General features: G+C 39.6%; 15 non-coding genes and 10 pseudogenes across 15 annotated transcripts; all 25 read left to right on the top strand.

The window, feature by feature from the left end:
• Positions 1 to 12: 12 nt before the first annotated feature.
• LOC146027834 (5S ribosomal RNA) lies at positions 13 to 130 on the top strand (annotated as a pseudogene).
• Positions 131 to 475: 345 nt separating this feature from the next.
• On the top strand, positions 476 to 594 carry LOC146030525 (5S ribosomal RNA). Its single transcript, XR_014456016.1, has one exon. It is a non-coding gene; the product is annotated as a 5S ribosomal RNA (ribosomal RNA).
• A 345-nt stretch (positions 595 to 939) lies between these two features.
• Positions 940 to 1,058, top strand: LOC146030524 (5S ribosomal RNA). The gene has a single exon (XR_014456015.1). It is a non-coding gene; the product is annotated as a 5S ribosomal RNA (ribosomal RNA).
• A 345-nt stretch (positions 1,059 to 1,403) lies between these two features.
• Positions 1,404 to 1,522, top strand: LOC146029536 (5S ribosomal RNA; annotated as a pseudogene).
• A 345-nt stretch (positions 1,523 to 1,867) lies between these two features.
• LOC146033877 (5S ribosomal RNA) lies at positions 1,868 to 1,986 on the top strand. The gene has a single exon (XR_014459286.1). It is a non-coding gene; the product is annotated as a 5S ribosomal RNA (ribosomal RNA).
• Positions 1,987 to 2,329: 343 nt separating this feature from the next.
• Positions 2,330 to 2,448, top strand: LOC146028455 (5S ribosomal RNA; annotated as a pseudogene).
• Positions 2,449 to 2,788: 340 nt separating this feature from the next.
• Positions 2,789 to 2,905, top strand: LOC146028266 (5S ribosomal RNA; annotated as a pseudogene).
• Positions 2,906 to 3,250: 345 nt separating this feature from the next.
• Positions 3,251 to 3,369, top strand: LOC146034188 (5S ribosomal RNA). The gene has a single exon (XR_014459595.1). It is a non-coding gene; the product is annotated as a 5S ribosomal RNA (ribosomal RNA).
• Positions 3,370 to 3,714: 345 nt separating this feature from the next.
• LOC146034186 (5S ribosomal RNA) lies at positions 3,715 to 3,833 on the top strand. The gene has a single exon (XR_014459593.1). It is a non-coding gene; the product is annotated as a 5S ribosomal RNA (ribosomal RNA).
• Positions 3,834 to 4,177: 344 nt separating this feature from the next.
• On the top strand, positions 4,178 to 4,296 carry LOC146029160 (5S ribosomal RNA; annotated as a pseudogene).
• A 344-nt stretch (positions 4,297 to 4,640) lies between these two features.
• On the top strand, positions 4,641 to 4,759 carry LOC146033511 (5S ribosomal RNA). The gene has a single exon (XR_014458919.1). It is a non-coding gene; the product is annotated as a 5S ribosomal RNA (ribosomal RNA).
• Positions 4,760 to 5,104: 345 nt separating this feature from the next.
• Positions 5,105 to 5,223, top strand: LOC146031098 (5S ribosomal RNA). The gene has a single exon (XR_014456574.1). It is a non-coding gene; the product is annotated as a 5S ribosomal RNA (ribosomal RNA).
• Positions 5,224 to 5,564: 341 nt separating this feature from the next.
• On the top strand, positions 5,565 to 5,683 carry LOC146032131 (5S ribosomal RNA). The gene has a single exon (XR_014457574.1). It is a non-coding gene; the product is annotated as a 5S ribosomal RNA (ribosomal RNA).
• Positions 5,684 to 6,027: 344 nt separating this feature from the next.
• LOC146027760 (5S ribosomal RNA) lies at positions 6,028 to 6,146 on the top strand (annotated as a pseudogene).
• A 342-nt stretch (positions 6,147 to 6,488) lies between these two features.
• Positions 6,489 to 6,605, top strand: LOC146029112 (5S ribosomal RNA; annotated as a pseudogene).
• A 345-nt stretch (positions 6,606 to 6,950) lies between these two features.
• LOC146034700 (5S ribosomal RNA) lies at positions 6,951 to 7,069 on the top strand. The gene has a single exon (XR_014460103.1). It is a non-coding gene; the product is annotated as a 5S ribosomal RNA (ribosomal RNA).
• Positions 7,070 to 7,411: 342 nt separating this feature from the next.
• On the top strand, positions 7,412 to 7,530 carry LOC146033018 (5S ribosomal RNA). Its single transcript, XR_014458429.1, has one exon. It is a non-coding gene; the product is annotated as a 5S ribosomal RNA (ribosomal RNA).
• A 556-nt stretch (positions 7,531 to 8,086) lies between these two features.
• Positions 8,087 to 8,195, top strand: LOC146029758 (5S ribosomal RNA; annotated as a pseudogene).
• Positions 8,196 to 8,540: 345 nt separating this feature from the next.
• On the top strand, positions 8,541 to 8,657 carry LOC146028526 (5S ribosomal RNA; annotated as a pseudogene).
• A 346-nt stretch (positions 8,658 to 9,003) lies between these two features.
• LOC146029528 (5S ribosomal RNA) lies at positions 9,004 to 9,112 on the top strand (annotated as a pseudogene).
• A 345-nt stretch (positions 9,113 to 9,457) lies between these two features.
• On the top strand, positions 9,458 to 9,576 carry LOC146033147 (5S ribosomal RNA). The gene has a single exon (XR_014458558.1). It is a non-coding gene; the product is annotated as a 5S ribosomal RNA (ribosomal RNA).
• A 3,339-nt stretch (positions 9,577 to 12,915) lies between these two features.
• LOC146033116 (5S ribosomal RNA) lies at positions 12,916 to 13,034 on the top strand. Its single transcript, XR_014458527.1, has one exon. It is a non-coding gene; the product is annotated as a 5S ribosomal RNA (ribosomal RNA).
• A 339-nt stretch (positions 13,035 to 13,373) lies between these two features.
• Positions 13,374 to 13,492, top strand: LOC146031754 (5S ribosomal RNA). The gene has a single exon (XR_014457212.1). It is a non-coding gene; the product is annotated as a 5S ribosomal RNA (ribosomal RNA).
• Positions 13,493 to 14,285: 793 nt separating this feature from the next.
• On the top strand, positions 14,286 to 14,404 carry LOC146034689 (5S ribosomal RNA). The gene has a single exon (XR_014460092.1). It is a non-coding gene; the product is annotated as a 5S ribosomal RNA (ribosomal RNA).
• A 345-nt stretch (positions 14,405 to 14,749) lies between these two features.
• Positions 14,750 to 14,868, top strand: LOC146031080 (5S ribosomal RNA). Its single transcript, XR_014456557.1, has one exon. It is a non-coding gene; the product is annotated as a 5S ribosomal RNA (ribosomal RNA).
• Positions 14,869 to 16,294: the final 1,426 nt, after the last annotated feature.

Below are 16,294 nucleotides of genomic sequence, written 5' to 3'. Positions count from 1 at the left end.
TGCCAGTATCTCACCTACAGCCATACCACATTTAATACGCCAATCTCGTCTGCTCTTGGAAGCTAAGCATTGTTGGGCCTGGTTAGTACTTGGGTGGGAGACCACATGGGAACACCAGGTGCTGTAGGTTTTTTCCCATTACTGGCAAATTGTTTTTATTCTCTTGCTATTTAAATTGGAAACTTTTTATTTTTATTGCCAATACAGACATTTGGGAGAGGTCAAACAGACACAATAGCCATTACCTAAAAACTTACCACACTGTTTAGGCCCAATTCCAACTGCTTTTGGCAGCTAAACAGTGTTGAGCCTCTTTAGTAGTTTAATTTGAGACCACATGCTAATATTATGTCCTGTATGTCTTTTTACATTACCAACACATGATTTTTTTCAGTAAGCCAATACAGTTAGGAAACTTTTATATTAGCTTACCTGGTTATAGAAGTAGAAGAGGGCAAAAAAGTGCTGGAATCTCACCTACAGCCATACCACATTGGGTACGCCCAATCTCATCTGATCTTGGAAGCTAAGCAGTGTTGGGCCTGGTTAGTACTTGGGTGGGAGACCACATGGGAACACCAGGTGCTGTAGGTTTGTTCCCATTACTGGCAAATTGTTTTTATTCTCTTGCTATTTAAATTGGAAACTTTTTATTTTTATTGCCAATACAGACATTTGGGAGAGGTCAAACAGACACAATAGCCATTACCTAAAAACTTACCACACTGTTTAGGCCCAATTCCAACTGCTTTTGGCAGCTAAACAGTGTTGAGCCTCTTTAGTAGTTTAATTTGAGACCACATGCTAATATTATGTCCTGTATGTCTTTTTACATTACCAACACATGATTTTTTTCAGTAAGCCAATACAGTTAGGAAACTTTTATATTAGCTTACCTGGTTATAGAAGTAGAAGAGGGCAAAAAAGTGCTGGAATCTCACCTACAGCCATACCACATTGGGTACGCCCAATCTCATCTGATCTTGGAAGCTAAGCAGTGTTGGGCCTGGTTAGTACTTGGGTGGGAGACCACATGGGAACACCAGGTGCTGTAGGTTTGTTCCCATTACTGGCAAATTGTTTTTATTCTCTAGCTATTTAAATTGGAAACTTTTTCGTTTTATTGCCAATACAGACATTTGGGATAGGTCAAACAGACACAATAGCCATCACCTAAAGACTTACCACACTGTTTAGGCCCAATTCCAACTGCTTTTGGCAGCTAAAGAGTGTTGAGCCTCTTTAGTAGTTTAATTTGAGACCACCTGCTAATATCATGTCCTGTAGGTCTTTTTACATTACCAACACATGATTTTTTTCAGTAAGCCAATACCGTTAGGAAACTTTTTTATTAGCTTACCTGGTTATAGAAGTAGAAGAGGGCAAAAAAGTGCCTGTATCTCACCTACAGCCATATCACATTGGATACACCCAATCTAGTCTGATCTTGGAAGCTAAGCAGTTTTGGGCCTGGTTAATACTTGGGAGGGAGACCACATGGGAACACGAGGTGCTGTGGGATTTTTCCCATTACTGGCAAATTGTTTTTATTCTCTAGCTATTTAAATTGGAAACTTTTTATTTTTATTGCCAATACAGAGATTTGAGAGAGGTCAAACAGACACAATAGCCATCACCTAAAGACTTACCACACTGTTTCGGCCCAATTCCAACTGCTTTTGGCAGCTAAACAGTGTTGAGCCTCTTTAGTAGTTTAATTTGAGACCACCTGCTAATATTATGTCCTGTAGGTCTTTTTACATTACCAACACATGATTTTTTTCAGTAAGCCAATATAGTCAGGAAACTTTTTTATTAGCTTACATGGTTATAGAAGTAGAAGAGGGCAAAAAAGTGCCAGTATGTCATCTACAGCCATACCACATTGGATACGCCCAATCTCGTCTGATCTTGAAAGCTAAGCAGTGTTGGGCCTGGTTAGTATTTAGGTGGGAGACCACATGGGAATACCAGGTGCTGTAGGTTTTTTCCCATTACTGGCAAATTGTTTTTATTCTCTAGCTATTTAAATTGGAAACTTTTTTTTTATTGCCAGTACAGACATTTGGAAGAGGTCAAACAGACACAATAGCCATCACCTAAAGACTTACCACACTGTTTCGACCCAATTCCAACTGCTTTTGGCAGCTCAACAGTGTTGAGCCTCTTTAGTAGTTTAATTTGAGACCACCTGCTAATATTATGTCCTGTAGGTCTTTTTACACTACCAACACATAATTTTTTTCAGTAAGCCAATATAGTTAGGAAACTTTTTTATTAGCTTACCTGGTTATAGAAGTAGAAGAGGGCAAAAAAGTGCCTGTATCTCACCTACAGCCATACCACATTTCATACGCCCAATCTCGTCTGATCTTTAAAGCTAAGCAGTGTTGGGCCTGGTTAGTACTTAGGTGGGAGACCACATGGGAACACCATGTGCTGTAGGTTTTTCCCATTAGTGGCAAATTGTTTTTATTCTCTAGCTATTTAAATTGGAAACTTTTTTTATTGCAAGTACAGACATTTGGAAGAGGTCAAACAGACACAATAGCCATTACCTAAAAACTTACCACACTGTTTAGGCCCAATTCCAACTGCTTTTGGCAGCTAAACAGTGTTGAGCCTCTTTAGTAGTTTAATTTGAGACCACCTGCTAATATCATGTCCTGTAGGTCTTTTTACATTACCAACACATTATTTTTTTCATTAAGCCAATACAGTTAGGAAACTTTTTTATTAGCTTACCTGGTTATAGAAGTAGAAGAGGACAAAAAAGTGCCTGTATCTCACCTACAGCCATACCACATTGGATACGCCAATCTCGTCTGATCTTGGAAGCTAAGCAGTGTTGGCCTGGTTAGTACTTGGGTGGGAGACCACATGGGAACACCAGGTGCTGTAGGTTTTTCCCATTACTGGCAAATTGTTTTTATTCTCTAGCTTTTTAAATTGGAAACTTTTTTCTCTTTATAGCCATTACAGACATTTGGAAGAGGTCAAAGAGATACAATAGCTATCACCTAAAAACTTACCACACTGTTTAGGCCCAATTCAAACAGCTTTTGGCAGCTAAACAGTGTTGAGCCTCTTTAGTAGTTTAATTTGAGACCACCTGCTAATATTATGTCCTGTAGGTCTTTTTACATTACCAACACATGATTTTTTTCAGTAAGCCAATACAGTTAGGAAACTTTTATATTAGCTTATCTGGTTATAGAAGTAGAAGAGGGCAATAAAGTACTGGTATCTCACCTACAGCCATACCACATTGGATACGCCCAATCTCGTCTGATTTTGGAAGCTAAGCAGTGTTGTGCCTGGTTAGTACTTGGGTGGGAGACCACATGGGAACACCAGGTGCTGTAGGTTTTTCCCATTACTGGCAAATTGTTTTTATTCTCTAGCTTTTTAAATTGGAAACTTTTTTCTCTTTATAGCCATTACAGACATTTGGAAGAGGTCAAAGAGATACAATAGCCATCACCTAAAAACTTACCACACTGTTTAGGCCCAATTCAAACAGCTTTTGGCAGCTAAACAGTGTTGAGCCTCTTTAGTAGTTTAATTTGAGACCACCTGCTAATATTATGTCCTGTAGGTCTTTTTACATTACCAACACATGATTTTTTTCAGTAAGCCAATACAGTTAGGAAACTTTTATATTAGCTTACCTGGTTATAGAAGTAGAAGAGGGCAATAAAGTACTGGTATCTCACCTACAGCCATACCACATTGGATACGCCCAATCTCGTCTGATTTTGGAAGCTAAGCAGTGTTGTGCCTGGTTAGTACTTGGGTGGGAGACCACATGGGAACACCAGGTGCTGTAGGTTTTTCCCATTACTGGCAAATTGTTTTTATTCTCTAGCTATTTAAATTGGAAACTTTTTCGTTTTATTGCCAATACAGACATTTGGGAGAGGTCAAACAGACACAATAGCCATCACCTAAAGACTTACCACACTGTTTAGGCCCAATTCCAACTGCTTTTGGCAGCTAAAGAGTGTTGAGCCTCTTTAGTAGTTTAATTTGAGACCACCTGCTAATATCATGTCCTGTAGGTCTTTTTACATTACCAACACATGATTTTTTTCAGTAAGCCAATATAGTTAGGAAACTTTTTTATTAGCTTACCTGGTTATAGAAGTAGAAGAGGGCAAAAAAGTGCCTGTATCTCACCTACAGCCATATCACATTGGATACGCCCAATCTCGCCTTATCTTGGAAGCTAAGCAGTGTTGGGCCTGGTTAATACTTGGGTGGGAGACCACATGGGAACACCAGGTGCTGTGGGATTTTTCCCATTACTGGCAAATTGTTTTTATTCTCTAGCTATTTAAATTGGAAACTTTTTATTTTTATTGCCAATACAGAGATTTGGGAGAAGTCAAACAGACACAATAGCCATCACCTAAAGACTTACCACACTGTTTCGGCCCAATTCCAACTGCTTTTGCAGCTAAACAGTGTTGAGCCTCTTTAGTAGTTTAATTTGAGACCACCTGCTAATATTATGTCCTGTAGGTCTTTTTACATTACCAACACATGATTTTTTTCAGTAAGCCAATATAGTTAGGAAACTTTTTTATTAGCTTACCTGGTTATAGAAGTAGAAGAGGGCAAAAAAGTGCCTTTATGTCACCTACAGCCATACCACATTGGATACACCCAATCTCGCCTGATCTTCGAAGCTAAGCAGTGTTGGGCCTGGTTAGTACTTGGGTGGGAGACCACATGGGAACACCAGGTGCTGTAGGTTTTTTCCCATTACTGGCAAATTGTTTTTATTCTCTATCTATTTAAATTGGAAACTTTTTATTTTTATTGCCAATACAGAGATTTGGGAGAGGTCAAACAGACACAATAGCCATCACCTAAAGACTTACCACACTGTTTCGGCCCAATTCCAACTGCTTTTGGCAGCAAAACAGTGTTGAGCCTCTTTAGTAGTTTAATTTGAGACCACCTGCTAATATTATGTCCTGTAGGTCTGTTTACATTACCAACACATGATTTTTTTCAGTAAGCCAATATAGTTAGGAAACTTTTTTATTAGCTTACCTGGTTATAGAAGTAGAAGAGGGCAAAAAAGTGCCTGTATGTCACCTACAGCCATACCACATTGGCTGCGCCCAATCTCGTCTGATCTTGGAAGCTAAGCAGTGTTGGGCCTGGTTAGTACTTAGGTGGGAGACCACATGGGAACACCAGGTGCTGTAGGTTTTTTCCCATTACTGGCAAATTGTTTTTATTCTCTAGCTATTTAAATTGGAAACTTTTTTTTTATTGCCAGTACAGACATTTGGAAGAGGTCAAACAGACACAATAGCCATCACCTAAAGACTTACCACACTGTTTCGACCCAATTCCAACTGCTTTTGGCAGCTAAACAGTGTTGAGCCTCTTTAGTAGTTTAATTTAAGACCACCTGCTAATATTATGTCCTGTAGGTCTTTTTACATTACCAACACATGATTTTTTTAGTAATCCAATACAGTTAGGAAACTTTTTATTAGCTTACCTGCTTATAGAAGTAGAAGAGGGCAAAAAAGTGCCTGTAACTCACCTACAGCCATATCACATTGGATACGCCCAATCTCGTCTGATCTTGGAAGCTAAGCAGTGATGGGCCTGGTTAGTACTTGGGTGGGAGACCACATGGGAACACCAGGTGCTGTAGGTTTTTTCCCATTACTGGCAAATTGTTTTTATTCTCTAGCTATTTAAATTGGAAACTTTTTTTTTTATTGCCAGTACAGACATTTGGTAGAGGTCAAACAGACACAATAGCCATCACCTAAATACTTACCACACTGTTTCATCCCAATTCCAACTGCTTTTGGCAGCTAAACAGTGTTGAGCCTCTTTAGTAGTTTAATTTGAGACCACCTGCTAATATTATGTCCTGTAGGTCTTTTTACATTACCAACACATAATTTTTTTCAGTAAGCCAATATAGTTAGGAAACTTTTTTATTAACTTACCTGGTTATAGAAGTAGAAGAGGGCAAAAAAGTGCCTGTATCTTACCTACAGCCATACCACATTGGATACGCCCAATCTCGTCTGATCTTTAAAGCTAAGCAGTGTTGGGCCTGGTTAGTACTTAGGTGGGAGACCACATGGGAACACCATGTGCTGTAGGTTTTTTCCCATTAGTGGCAAATTGTTTTTATTCTCTAGCTATTTAAATTGGAAACTTTTTTTTATTGCAAGTACAGACATTTGGAAGAGGTCAAACAGACACAATAGCCATTACCTAAAAACTTACCACACTGTTTAGGCCCAATTCCAACTGCTTTTGGCAGCTAAACAGTGTTGAGCCTCTTTAGTAGTTTAATTTGAGACCACCTGCTAATATCATGTCCTGTAGGTCTTTTTACATTACCAACACATGATTTATTTCATTAAGCCAATACAGTTAGGAAACTTTTTTATTAGCTTACCTGGTTATAGAAGTAGAAGAGGATAAAAAAGTGCCTGTATCTCACCTACAGCCATACCACATTGGATACGCCAATCTCATCTGATCTTGGAAGCGAAGCAGTGTTGGCCTGGTTAGTACTTGGGTGAGAGACCACATGGGAACACCAGGTGCTGTAGGTTTTTCCCATTACTGGCAAATTGTTTTTGTTCTCTAGCTTTTTAAAATGGAAACTTTTTTCTCTTTATAGCCATTACAGACATTTGGAAGAGGTCAAAAAGATACAATAGCCATCACTTAAAAACTTACCACACTGTTTAGGCCTAATTCAAACAGCTTTTGGCAGCTAAACAGTGTTGAGCCTCTTTAGTAGTTTAATTTGAGACCACCTGCTAATGTCATGTCCTGTAGGTTTTTTTACATTACCAACACATGATTTTTTTCAGTAAGCCAATACAGTTAGGAAACTTTTATATTAGCTTACCTGGTTATAGAAGTAGAAGAGGGCAATAAAGTACTGGTATCTCACCTACAGCCATACCACATTGGATACGCCCAATCTCGTCTGATCTTGGAAGCTAAGCAGTGTTGTGCCTGGTTAGTACTTGGGTGGGAGACCACATGGGAACACCATGTGCTGTAGGTTTTTTCCCATTACTGGCAAATTGTTTTTTTTCTCTTGCTATTTTAATTGGAAACTTTTTATTTTTATTGCCAATAGACATTTGGGAGAGGTCAAACAGACACAATAGCCATCACCTAAAAACTTACCACACTGTTTAGGCCCAATTCCAACTGCTTTTGGCAGCTAAACAGTGTTGAGCCTCTTTAGTAGTTTCATTTGAGACCACCTGCTAATATCATGTCCTGTAGGTCTTTTTACATTACCAACACATGATTTTTTCAGTAAGCCAATACAGTTAGGAAACTTTTTTATTAACTCACCTGGTTATAGAAGTAGAAGAGGGCAAAAAAGTGCCTGTATCTCACCTACAGACATACCACGTTGGATACGCCCAATCTCGTCTGATCTTGGAAGCTAAGCAGTGTTGGGCCTGGTTAGTACTTGGGTGGGAGACCACATGGGAACACCAGGTGCTGTAGGTTTTTTCCCATTACTGGCAAATTGTTTTTATTCTCTAGCTATTTAAATTGGAAACTTTTTCGGTACTTATGTAATATCTGGACTCCCATTTTTCTTATGAGACCGCGTCCCCTCGCGGGGCTCGCTGCACTCACCACGCTTCGGGCACGGTGGCTCGCTGCGCTCGCCACACTATATAGAATCAACTCCATGCGTAGTTGGATAGTAGGGGTATGAAAAAACGGGGTGCATTTAACATGGGAGTCCAGATAATACATAAGTACCACTTTTTCTTTTTATTGCCAATACAGACATTTGGGAGAGGTCAAACAGACACAATAGCCATCACCTAAATACTTACCACACTGTTTAGGCCCAATTCCAACTGCTTTTGGCAGCTAAACAGTGTTGAGCCTCTTTAGTACTTTAATTTGAGACCACCTGCTAATATCATGTCCTGTAGGTCTTTTTACATTACCAACACATGATTTTTTTCAGTAAGCCAATACAGTTAGGAAACTTTTTTATTAGCTTACCTGGTTATAGAAGTAGAAGAGGGCAAAAAAGTGCCTGTATCCCACATACAGCCATACCACATTGGATACGCCTGATCTTGGAAGCTAAGCAGTGTTGGGCCTTGTTAGTACTTGGGTGGGAGACCACATGGGAACACCACGTGCTGTAGGTTTTTTCCCATTACTGGCAAATTGTTTTTATTCTCTAGCTATTTAAATTGGAAACTTTTTCTTTTTATTTCCAATACAGAGATATGGGAGAGGTCAAACAGACACAATAGCCATCACCTAAAAACTTACCACACTGTTTAGGCCCAATTCCAACTGCTTTTGGCAGCTAAACAGTGTTGAGCCTCTTTAGTAGTTTAATTTGAGACCACCTGCTAATATCATGTCCTGTAGGTCTTTTTACATTACCAACACATGATTTTTTTCATTAAGCCAATACAGTTAGGAAACTTTTTTATTAGCTTACCTGGTTATAGAAGTAGAAGAGGACAAAAAAGTGCCTGTATCTCACCTACAGCCATACCACATTGGATACGCCAATCTCATCTGATCTTGGAAGCTAAGCAGTGTTGGCCTGGTTAGTACTTGGGTGGGAGATCACATGGGAACACCAGGTGCTGTAGGTTTTTTCCCATTACTGGCAAATTGTTTTTATTCTCTAGCTTTTTAAATTGGAAACTTTTTTCTCTTTATAGCCAGTACAGACATTTGGGAGAGGTCAAAAAGATACAATAGCCATCACCTAAAAACGTACCACACTGTTTAGGCCCAATTCAAACAGCTTTTGGCAGCTAAACAGTGTTGAGCCTCTTTAGTAGTTCAATTTGAGACCACCTGCTAATGTCATGTCCTGTAGGTCTTTTTACATTACCAACACATGATTTTTTTCAGTAAGCCAATACAGTTAGGAAACTTTTATATTAACTTACCTGGTTATAGAAGTAGAAGAGGGCAAAAAAGTGCCTGTATCCCACATACAGCCATACCACATTGGATACGCCTGATCTTGGAAGTTAAGCAGTGTTGGGCCTGGTTAGTACTTGGGTGGGAGACCACATGGGAACACCACGTGCTGTAGGTTTTTTCCCATTACTGGCAAATTGTTTTTATTCTCTAGCTATTTAAATTGGAAACTTTTTCTTTTTATTTCCAATACAGAGATTTGGGAGAGGTCAAACAGACACAATAGCCATCACCTAAAAACTTACCACACTGTTTAGGCCCAATTCCAACTGCTTTTGGCAGCTAAACAGTGTTGAGCCTCTTTAGTAGTTTAATTTGAGACCACCTGCTTATATCATGTCCTGTAGGTCTTTTTACATTACCAACACATGATTTTTTTCAGTAAGCCAGAACAGTTAGGAAATTTTTTTATTAACTTACCTGGTTATAGAAGTAGAAGAGGGCAAAAAAGTGCCTGTATCTCACCTACAGCCATACCACAGTGGATACGCCCAATCTCGTCTGATCTTGGAAGTCAAGCAGGGTTGGGCCTGGTTAGTACTTGGGTGGGAGACCACATGGGAACACCAGGTGCTGTAGGTTTTTTCCCATTACTGGCAAATTGTTTTTATTCTCTAGCTATTTAAATTGGAAACTTTTTCTTTTTATTGCCAATACAGACATTTGGGAGAGGTCAAACAGACACAATAGCCATCACTCGCAAAGAGAAAAAGGGGGTGTGGATCCGCACAGACAGTACATAAATTTTATGTATATCTGAAAAGCATAGAAAAAACCAATATATTGGACTACTAATAATAGATTGGAGTAGTCATGGATTGGTGGTGCGCCCAACACATTCAGTATTTGTAACTGAGTAGAGGGGGGTTGTCTGCAAGAAGCAGACCGAAAGACAAATGTGCCTTTTTGGGCGCACTCTTAATAATATAAATTTGATATGATTATTGCATTAAGACATAACTTTTAATAAACTTCTTACACTAAAAAACTATGAGCATTCATCAATTTATGATCAATCATTTGATGGATATTCAATTTAATTGTAGGTCAAAAAACAAAACAACACATAACATAGAGATAAGACTTGGACAGACAAACAAACAATTAAAGACATGCTGTGCCAATGGCTATGTCTGGATATGCACCCTATTAGTGGGTCACGTTCTGATATTGATTGCCTCAGCAAGGTATCATTTTGTCAGTATCGTTATCAACTACTTTTATGAAATTTGATGCCTCAGCAAATTATCAACTGATGGCTCAGCCGTTTAGACTCCAACCATCTCTTATGCTCCTCAAATAAATGTCCAGTTATTTGCTGCCCCTTATGCTCTGGTGAACAAGAGAAGATGCAGAAAAGAATCCTCGCCAGGTGGTTGAGGATGGAAAGAAAATAATAAGAAGAGGGAAAATAAAAGACCCCAGTGAACAGTACTCCTACAACCGGTGGCTCCTGAGTGTCTACTAATCAATCACCCGTCTGAGTTACCTACCAGTCAGGTCGCCAGGAGTCTCCTCACTGGTTAGTGAACTGGCCCCATCAAGGCACCGCTGGATTCTGGCCTGTGTGGGGATATGTGGGTAACCTAATGGACTGAGTGTTGAATGAGAGTACCAGGTTGGTTGTTATGGGGAGTTAATTAAAGTACACTTCTGCTGTCCTATTCAGCTCCGTGAGTCACCTTGGTGCTTTTCAGTATTGCAAGGAGACACCGCGGGCTGAATGGATGAGAGAGTGTTGCAGAAAGGGTGAATCCCAGTAACAGATTGTCTGTTTGACCATTAGATGGGACTTCTGCTTTCAGAGATCTGCAAGCATCGAATCACTGATGAGAGAGCCCCAAATGAATGGATACCTAACCGACATTTAGAGAGGACATTGGGATAGAAAGTAGGAATATAACAAAAAAAAAAAAAAAAAAAATTAAAGGTTTTATTAGGTGAATAGATTAATCTGTAGATATTGTATATTAGAATACACTGGGTAGCTGAAATCCAGCGTCACTCGAAATATCCCAGTGTGTACCAAGTCGCGATCAATCTGTTAGTGATCTCCTAATGAACCAGATTATCACCTGGAAAGGTGCAACAAATTATTCCTTATTATACAGTGTAGTTAAATTACCAAGGTGTTAAATCACTAATTTGGTTTGCTATGTAGCTTATTATCTAAAATGGATACAGTGTGAGTTATAAACTTATACTCTACAATATTAGCATTGGCACATGATATTGATACAATTTCGCATTACTGGACTGACATTCTATATATTTAGTTGAGCTAACCATTAAACAAGAGGTCAGTAGATGCTCATCCATGTAACAACCAACAATGCATGTATATGTCCAGTATTAGTAAAATCAGCTGTATCCACACAAATTTAAACACATAAGAGGGACTTGTTCTAATCTACTTATCAAAAAAATATATATATAGACAAGTCCTAAGCTACTGAATAAATGTGGTTAGCAAAAAATAAGAGTGAGGTTATTGGCAATATCAGCTCACTTAACGAGGAATTATGCTGCCTGCAATCTCCCAAAAGCTATAATAGAAATGCAACTGTAAAATACAAGCACAACTCTAATCACCATCTGAGGATAACTGGTACTTATAGAGGTGGCCGTTAATATCTGCTCATTTACAGGTGCATACTGCCACATGCATCTGCCATGTAAGCTCCGTTACGGCTAAAACACCTGTGGGGTTGATCGTTAGGCATTCAAATAGTTCACCTGGGGCTATATGGAAAGGACTGTAGAAGCGCAAAAAATGGGAGAGACTGAACATTAACATATGCAGCCCGCACAAGTCAACTAACAGTGCCCAAATAGTTTACAGTGAAGCGCTACTCTAGTAGTGGTATTCTATATGGTGTTGGTATAGCTCCGTGGGGCTGTAGACATACAGGTGCATACACCTGCAGTGTCTCTCGCTCGCAGACTCAGCTGAGCTGCGGCGAGAGTTACCTCCTCTGTGCGCTGGTATCCCCCTGCCGATGGTAGCGTGTCTGGGCTGCAGCTGCTGGCGATAATTCCTCTGTTACCCCTGACGATATGTGAAGAGCAGGAGATGGTCTGAGTGCAAAGGTTTTTAGTGTAAGAAGTTTATTAAAAGTTATGTCTTAATGCAATAATCATATCAAATTTATATTATTAAGAGTGCGCCCAAAAAGGCACATTTGTCTTTCGGTCTGCTTCTTGCAGACAACCCCCCTCTACTCAGTTACAATAGCCATCACCTAAAGACTTACCACACTGTTTCGGCCCAATTCCAACTGCTTTTGGCAGCTAAACAGTGTTGAGCCTCTTTAGTAGTTTAATTTGAGAACACCTGCTAATATTATGTCCTGTAGGTCTTCTTACATTACCAACACATGATTTTTTTCTGTAAGCCAATACAGTTAGGAAACTTTTTTATTAGCTTACCTGGTTATGGAAGTAGAAGAGGGCAAAAAAGTGCCTGTATGTCAGCTACAGCCATACCACTTTAGATACGCCTGATCTTGGAAGCTAAGCAGTGTTGGGCCTCGTTAGTACTTGGGTGGGAGACCACATGGGAACACCAGATGCGGCAGGTTTTTTCCCATTACTGGCAAATTGTTTTTATTCTCTAGCTATTTAAATTGGAAACTTTTTTTTTTATTGCCAATACAGACATTTGGGAAAGGTCAAACAGACGCAATAGCCATCACCTAAAAACTTACCACACTGTTTAGGCCTCCAACTGCTTTTGGCAGCTAAACAGTGTTGAGCCTCTTTAGTAGCTTAATTTGAGACCACCTGCTAATATCATGTCCTGCAGGTCTTTTTACATTACCAACACATGATTTTTTTCAGTAAGCCAATACAGTTAGGAAACTTTTATATTAGCTTACCTGGTTATAGAAGTAGAAGAGGGCAAAAAAGTGCATGTATCTCACCTACAGCCATACCATATTGGATACGCCCAATCTCGTTTGATCTTGGAAGCTAAGCAGTGTTGGGCCTGCTTAGTACTAGGGTGGGAGACCACATGGGAACACCAGGTGCTGTAGGTTTTTTCCCATTACTGGCAAATTGTTTTTATTCTCTAGCTATTTAAATTGGAAACTTTTTTTTATTGCCAGTACAGACATTTGGAAGAGGTCAAACAGACACAATAGTCACCTAAAAACTTACCACACTGTTTAGGCCCAATTCCAACTGCTTTTGGCAGCTAAACATTGTTGAGCCTCTTTAGTAGTTTAATTTGAGACCACCTGCTTATATCATGTCCTGTAGGTCTTTTTACATTACCAACACATGATTTTTTTCAGTAAGCCAGAACAGTTAGGAAATTTTTTTATTAACTTACCTGGTTATAGAAGTAGAAGAGGGCAAAAAAGTGCCAGTATCTCACCTACAGCCATACCACAGTGGATACGCCCAATCTCGTCTGATCTTGGAAGTCAAGCAGTGTAGGGCCTGGTTAGTACTTGGGTGGGAGACCACATGGGAACACCAGGTGCTGTAGGTTTTTTCCCATTACTGGCAAATTGTTTTTATTCTCTAGCTATTTAAATTGGAAACTTTTTCTTTTTATTGCCAATACAGACATTTGGGAGAGGTCAAACAGACACAATAGCCATCACCTAAAGACTTACCACACTGTTTCGGCCCAATTCCAACTGCTTTTGGCAGCTAAACAGTGTTGAGCCTCTTTAGTAGTTTAATTTGAGAACACCTGCTAATATTATGTCCTGTAGGTCTTCTTACATTACCAACACATGATTTTTTTCTGTAAGCCAATACAGTTAGGAAACTTTTTTATTAGCTTACCTGGTTATGGAAGTAGAAGAGGGCAAAAAAGTGCCTGTATGTCAGCTACAGCCATACCACTTTAGATACGCCTGATCTTGGAAGCTAAGCAGTGTTGGGCCTCGTTAGTACTTGGGTGGGAGACCACATGGGAACACCAGATGCTGCAGGTTTTTTCCCATTACTGGCAAATTGTTTTTATTCTCTAGCTATTTAAATTGGAAACTTTTTTTTTATTGCCAATACAGACATTTGGGAAAGATCAAACAGACACAATAGCCATCACCTAAAAACTTACCACACTGTTTAGGCCTCCAACTGCTTTTGGCAGCTAAACAGTGTTGAGCCTCTTTAGTAGTTTAATTTGAGACCACCTGCTAATATCATGTCCTGCAGGTCTTTTTACATTACCAACACATGATTTTTTTCAGTAAGCCAATACAGTTAGGAAACTTTTATATTAGCTTACCTGGTTATAGAAGTAGAAGAGGGCAAAAAAGTGCATGTATCTCACCTACAGCCATACCATATTGGATACGCCCAATCTTGTTTGATCTTGGAAGCTAAGCAGTGTTGGGCCTGCTTAGTACTAGGGTGGGAGACCACATGGGAACACCAGGTGCTGTAGGTTTTTTCCCATTACTGGCAAATTGTTTTTATTCTCTTGCTATTTTAATTGGAAACTTTTTATTTTTATTGCCAATACAGACATTTGGGAGAGGTCAAACAGACACAATAGCCATCACCTGAAAACTTACCACACTGTTTAGGCCCAATTCCAACTGCTTTTGGCAGCTAAACAGTGTTGAGCCTCTTTAGTAGTTTAATTTGAGACCACCTGCTAATATCATGTCCTGTAGGTCTTTTTACATTACCAACACATGATTTTTTTCAGTAAGCCAATATAGTTAGGCAACTTTTATATTAGCTTACCTGGTTATAGAAGTAGAAGAGGGCAAAAAAGTGCCTGTATCTCACCTACAGCCATACCACATTGGATACGCCCAATCTCGTCTGATCTTGGAAGCTAAGCAGTGTTGGGCTTGGTTAGTACTTGGGTGGGAGACCACATGGGAACACCAGGTGCTGTAGGTTTTTTCCCATTACTGGAAAATTGTTTTTATTCTCTAGCTATTTAAATTGGAAACTTTTTTTTATTGCCAGTACAGACATTTGGAAGAGGTCAAACAGACACAATAGTCACCTAAAAACTTACCACACTGTTTAGGCCCAATTCCAACTGCTTTTGGCAGCTAAACAGTGTTGAGCCTCTTTAGTAGTTTAATTTGAGACCACCTGCTTATATCATGTCCTGTAGGTCTTTTTACATTACCAACACATGATTTTTTTCAGTAAGCCAAAACAATTAGGAAACTTTTTGGTACTCTTTACCTAGAACAGCTCCCATCGCGGCCATCGCGGCCACTTTACTTGGCACCCGCGATGCGACCGACGCGATGAATGATCGCGTCGGTCGCATCGCGGGTGCCCAGTAATGTGGCCGCGATGGGCACGATTTCTTGCTGTGGAAAAACTGAAAAGTGAAAAACTGAAAAAAAAAAATCAAATTACATGGCATCTCTCAATTCTAAAATAAAAAAAAAAAATTAGAATACATGCAGATTGAACCTTAGACTATTAAATGACTATTAAATGACATGGCATCCCTTAATTAAAAGACAAGATAACATTAAAACGGCGCCCATATCGCGGTGATTGCGGGCACATCGCAGCCACATTACTGGGCACACGTGATGTGACCGACACGATCACGACGCGATCAACGATCTTGTCGCGTGTCGGTCGCATCACGGGTGCCCGTGGCCGTGATGTGGCCGCAATCATCGCGATATGGGCGAGCAAAAAACAACAAAATACATGGCATCCCTCAATTTCTGAAGGGAGAAAAAAATTAAAATACACGCAGGTTCAACCTTACAATAGAAAAACACATAAAATTACATGGCATCCCTCAATTAAAAGACAATGAAATGACACGACTGAATTTTAAATAATTTGTTTTTTTTATTTTTTCCCAGTATAAATGGGGGAAGAATATGTTCTGGGGGAAGGTCATTGTTCTGGGGGAAGGTAATTCACAGTTTAGGAGAATAGATGCCTCATGGGAGAAATTGCATTACAACAAGGCAAATTGGAATGAGGCATACAAAAAATGGGGCTTAATGTACAACAAGGAACCATGATGCAAACATGCACTGGGTACAGAACAAAATGCAAATATGCGGAACAGTCAATGGTGAAGGCGCAAAACGAGTACGGACAGCTCAAAGTTCAGGAGTCCGATACTGCGACCCTCAGTAACCGAAATTATGGTCTACGAGCTACAAAGTTCATCGTGGAGCAAATAACGAAAAGAGTGGAACAAGGACATTGCTGCATGCCAAAATAATTTAAAACGAATAAAGCCAAATTGTTAATTAATTGAAATTGCGCTCTTCACCTGGGAGGGGACTTTGTGTGCTCAACAGAGCACTTGAAATAGTCCCAGGCAAAGACGAAG

This window comes from Crinia signifera, chromosome 8 (genome assembly GCF_055691185.1).
Source record: "Crinia signifera chromosome 8, ASM5569118v1, whole genome shotgun sequence".
NCBI lineage: Eukaryota > Metazoa > Chordata > Amphibia > Anura > Myobatrachidae > Crinia > Crinia signifera.
This window is presented reverse-complemented; position numbering and strand designations above follow the sequence as displayed.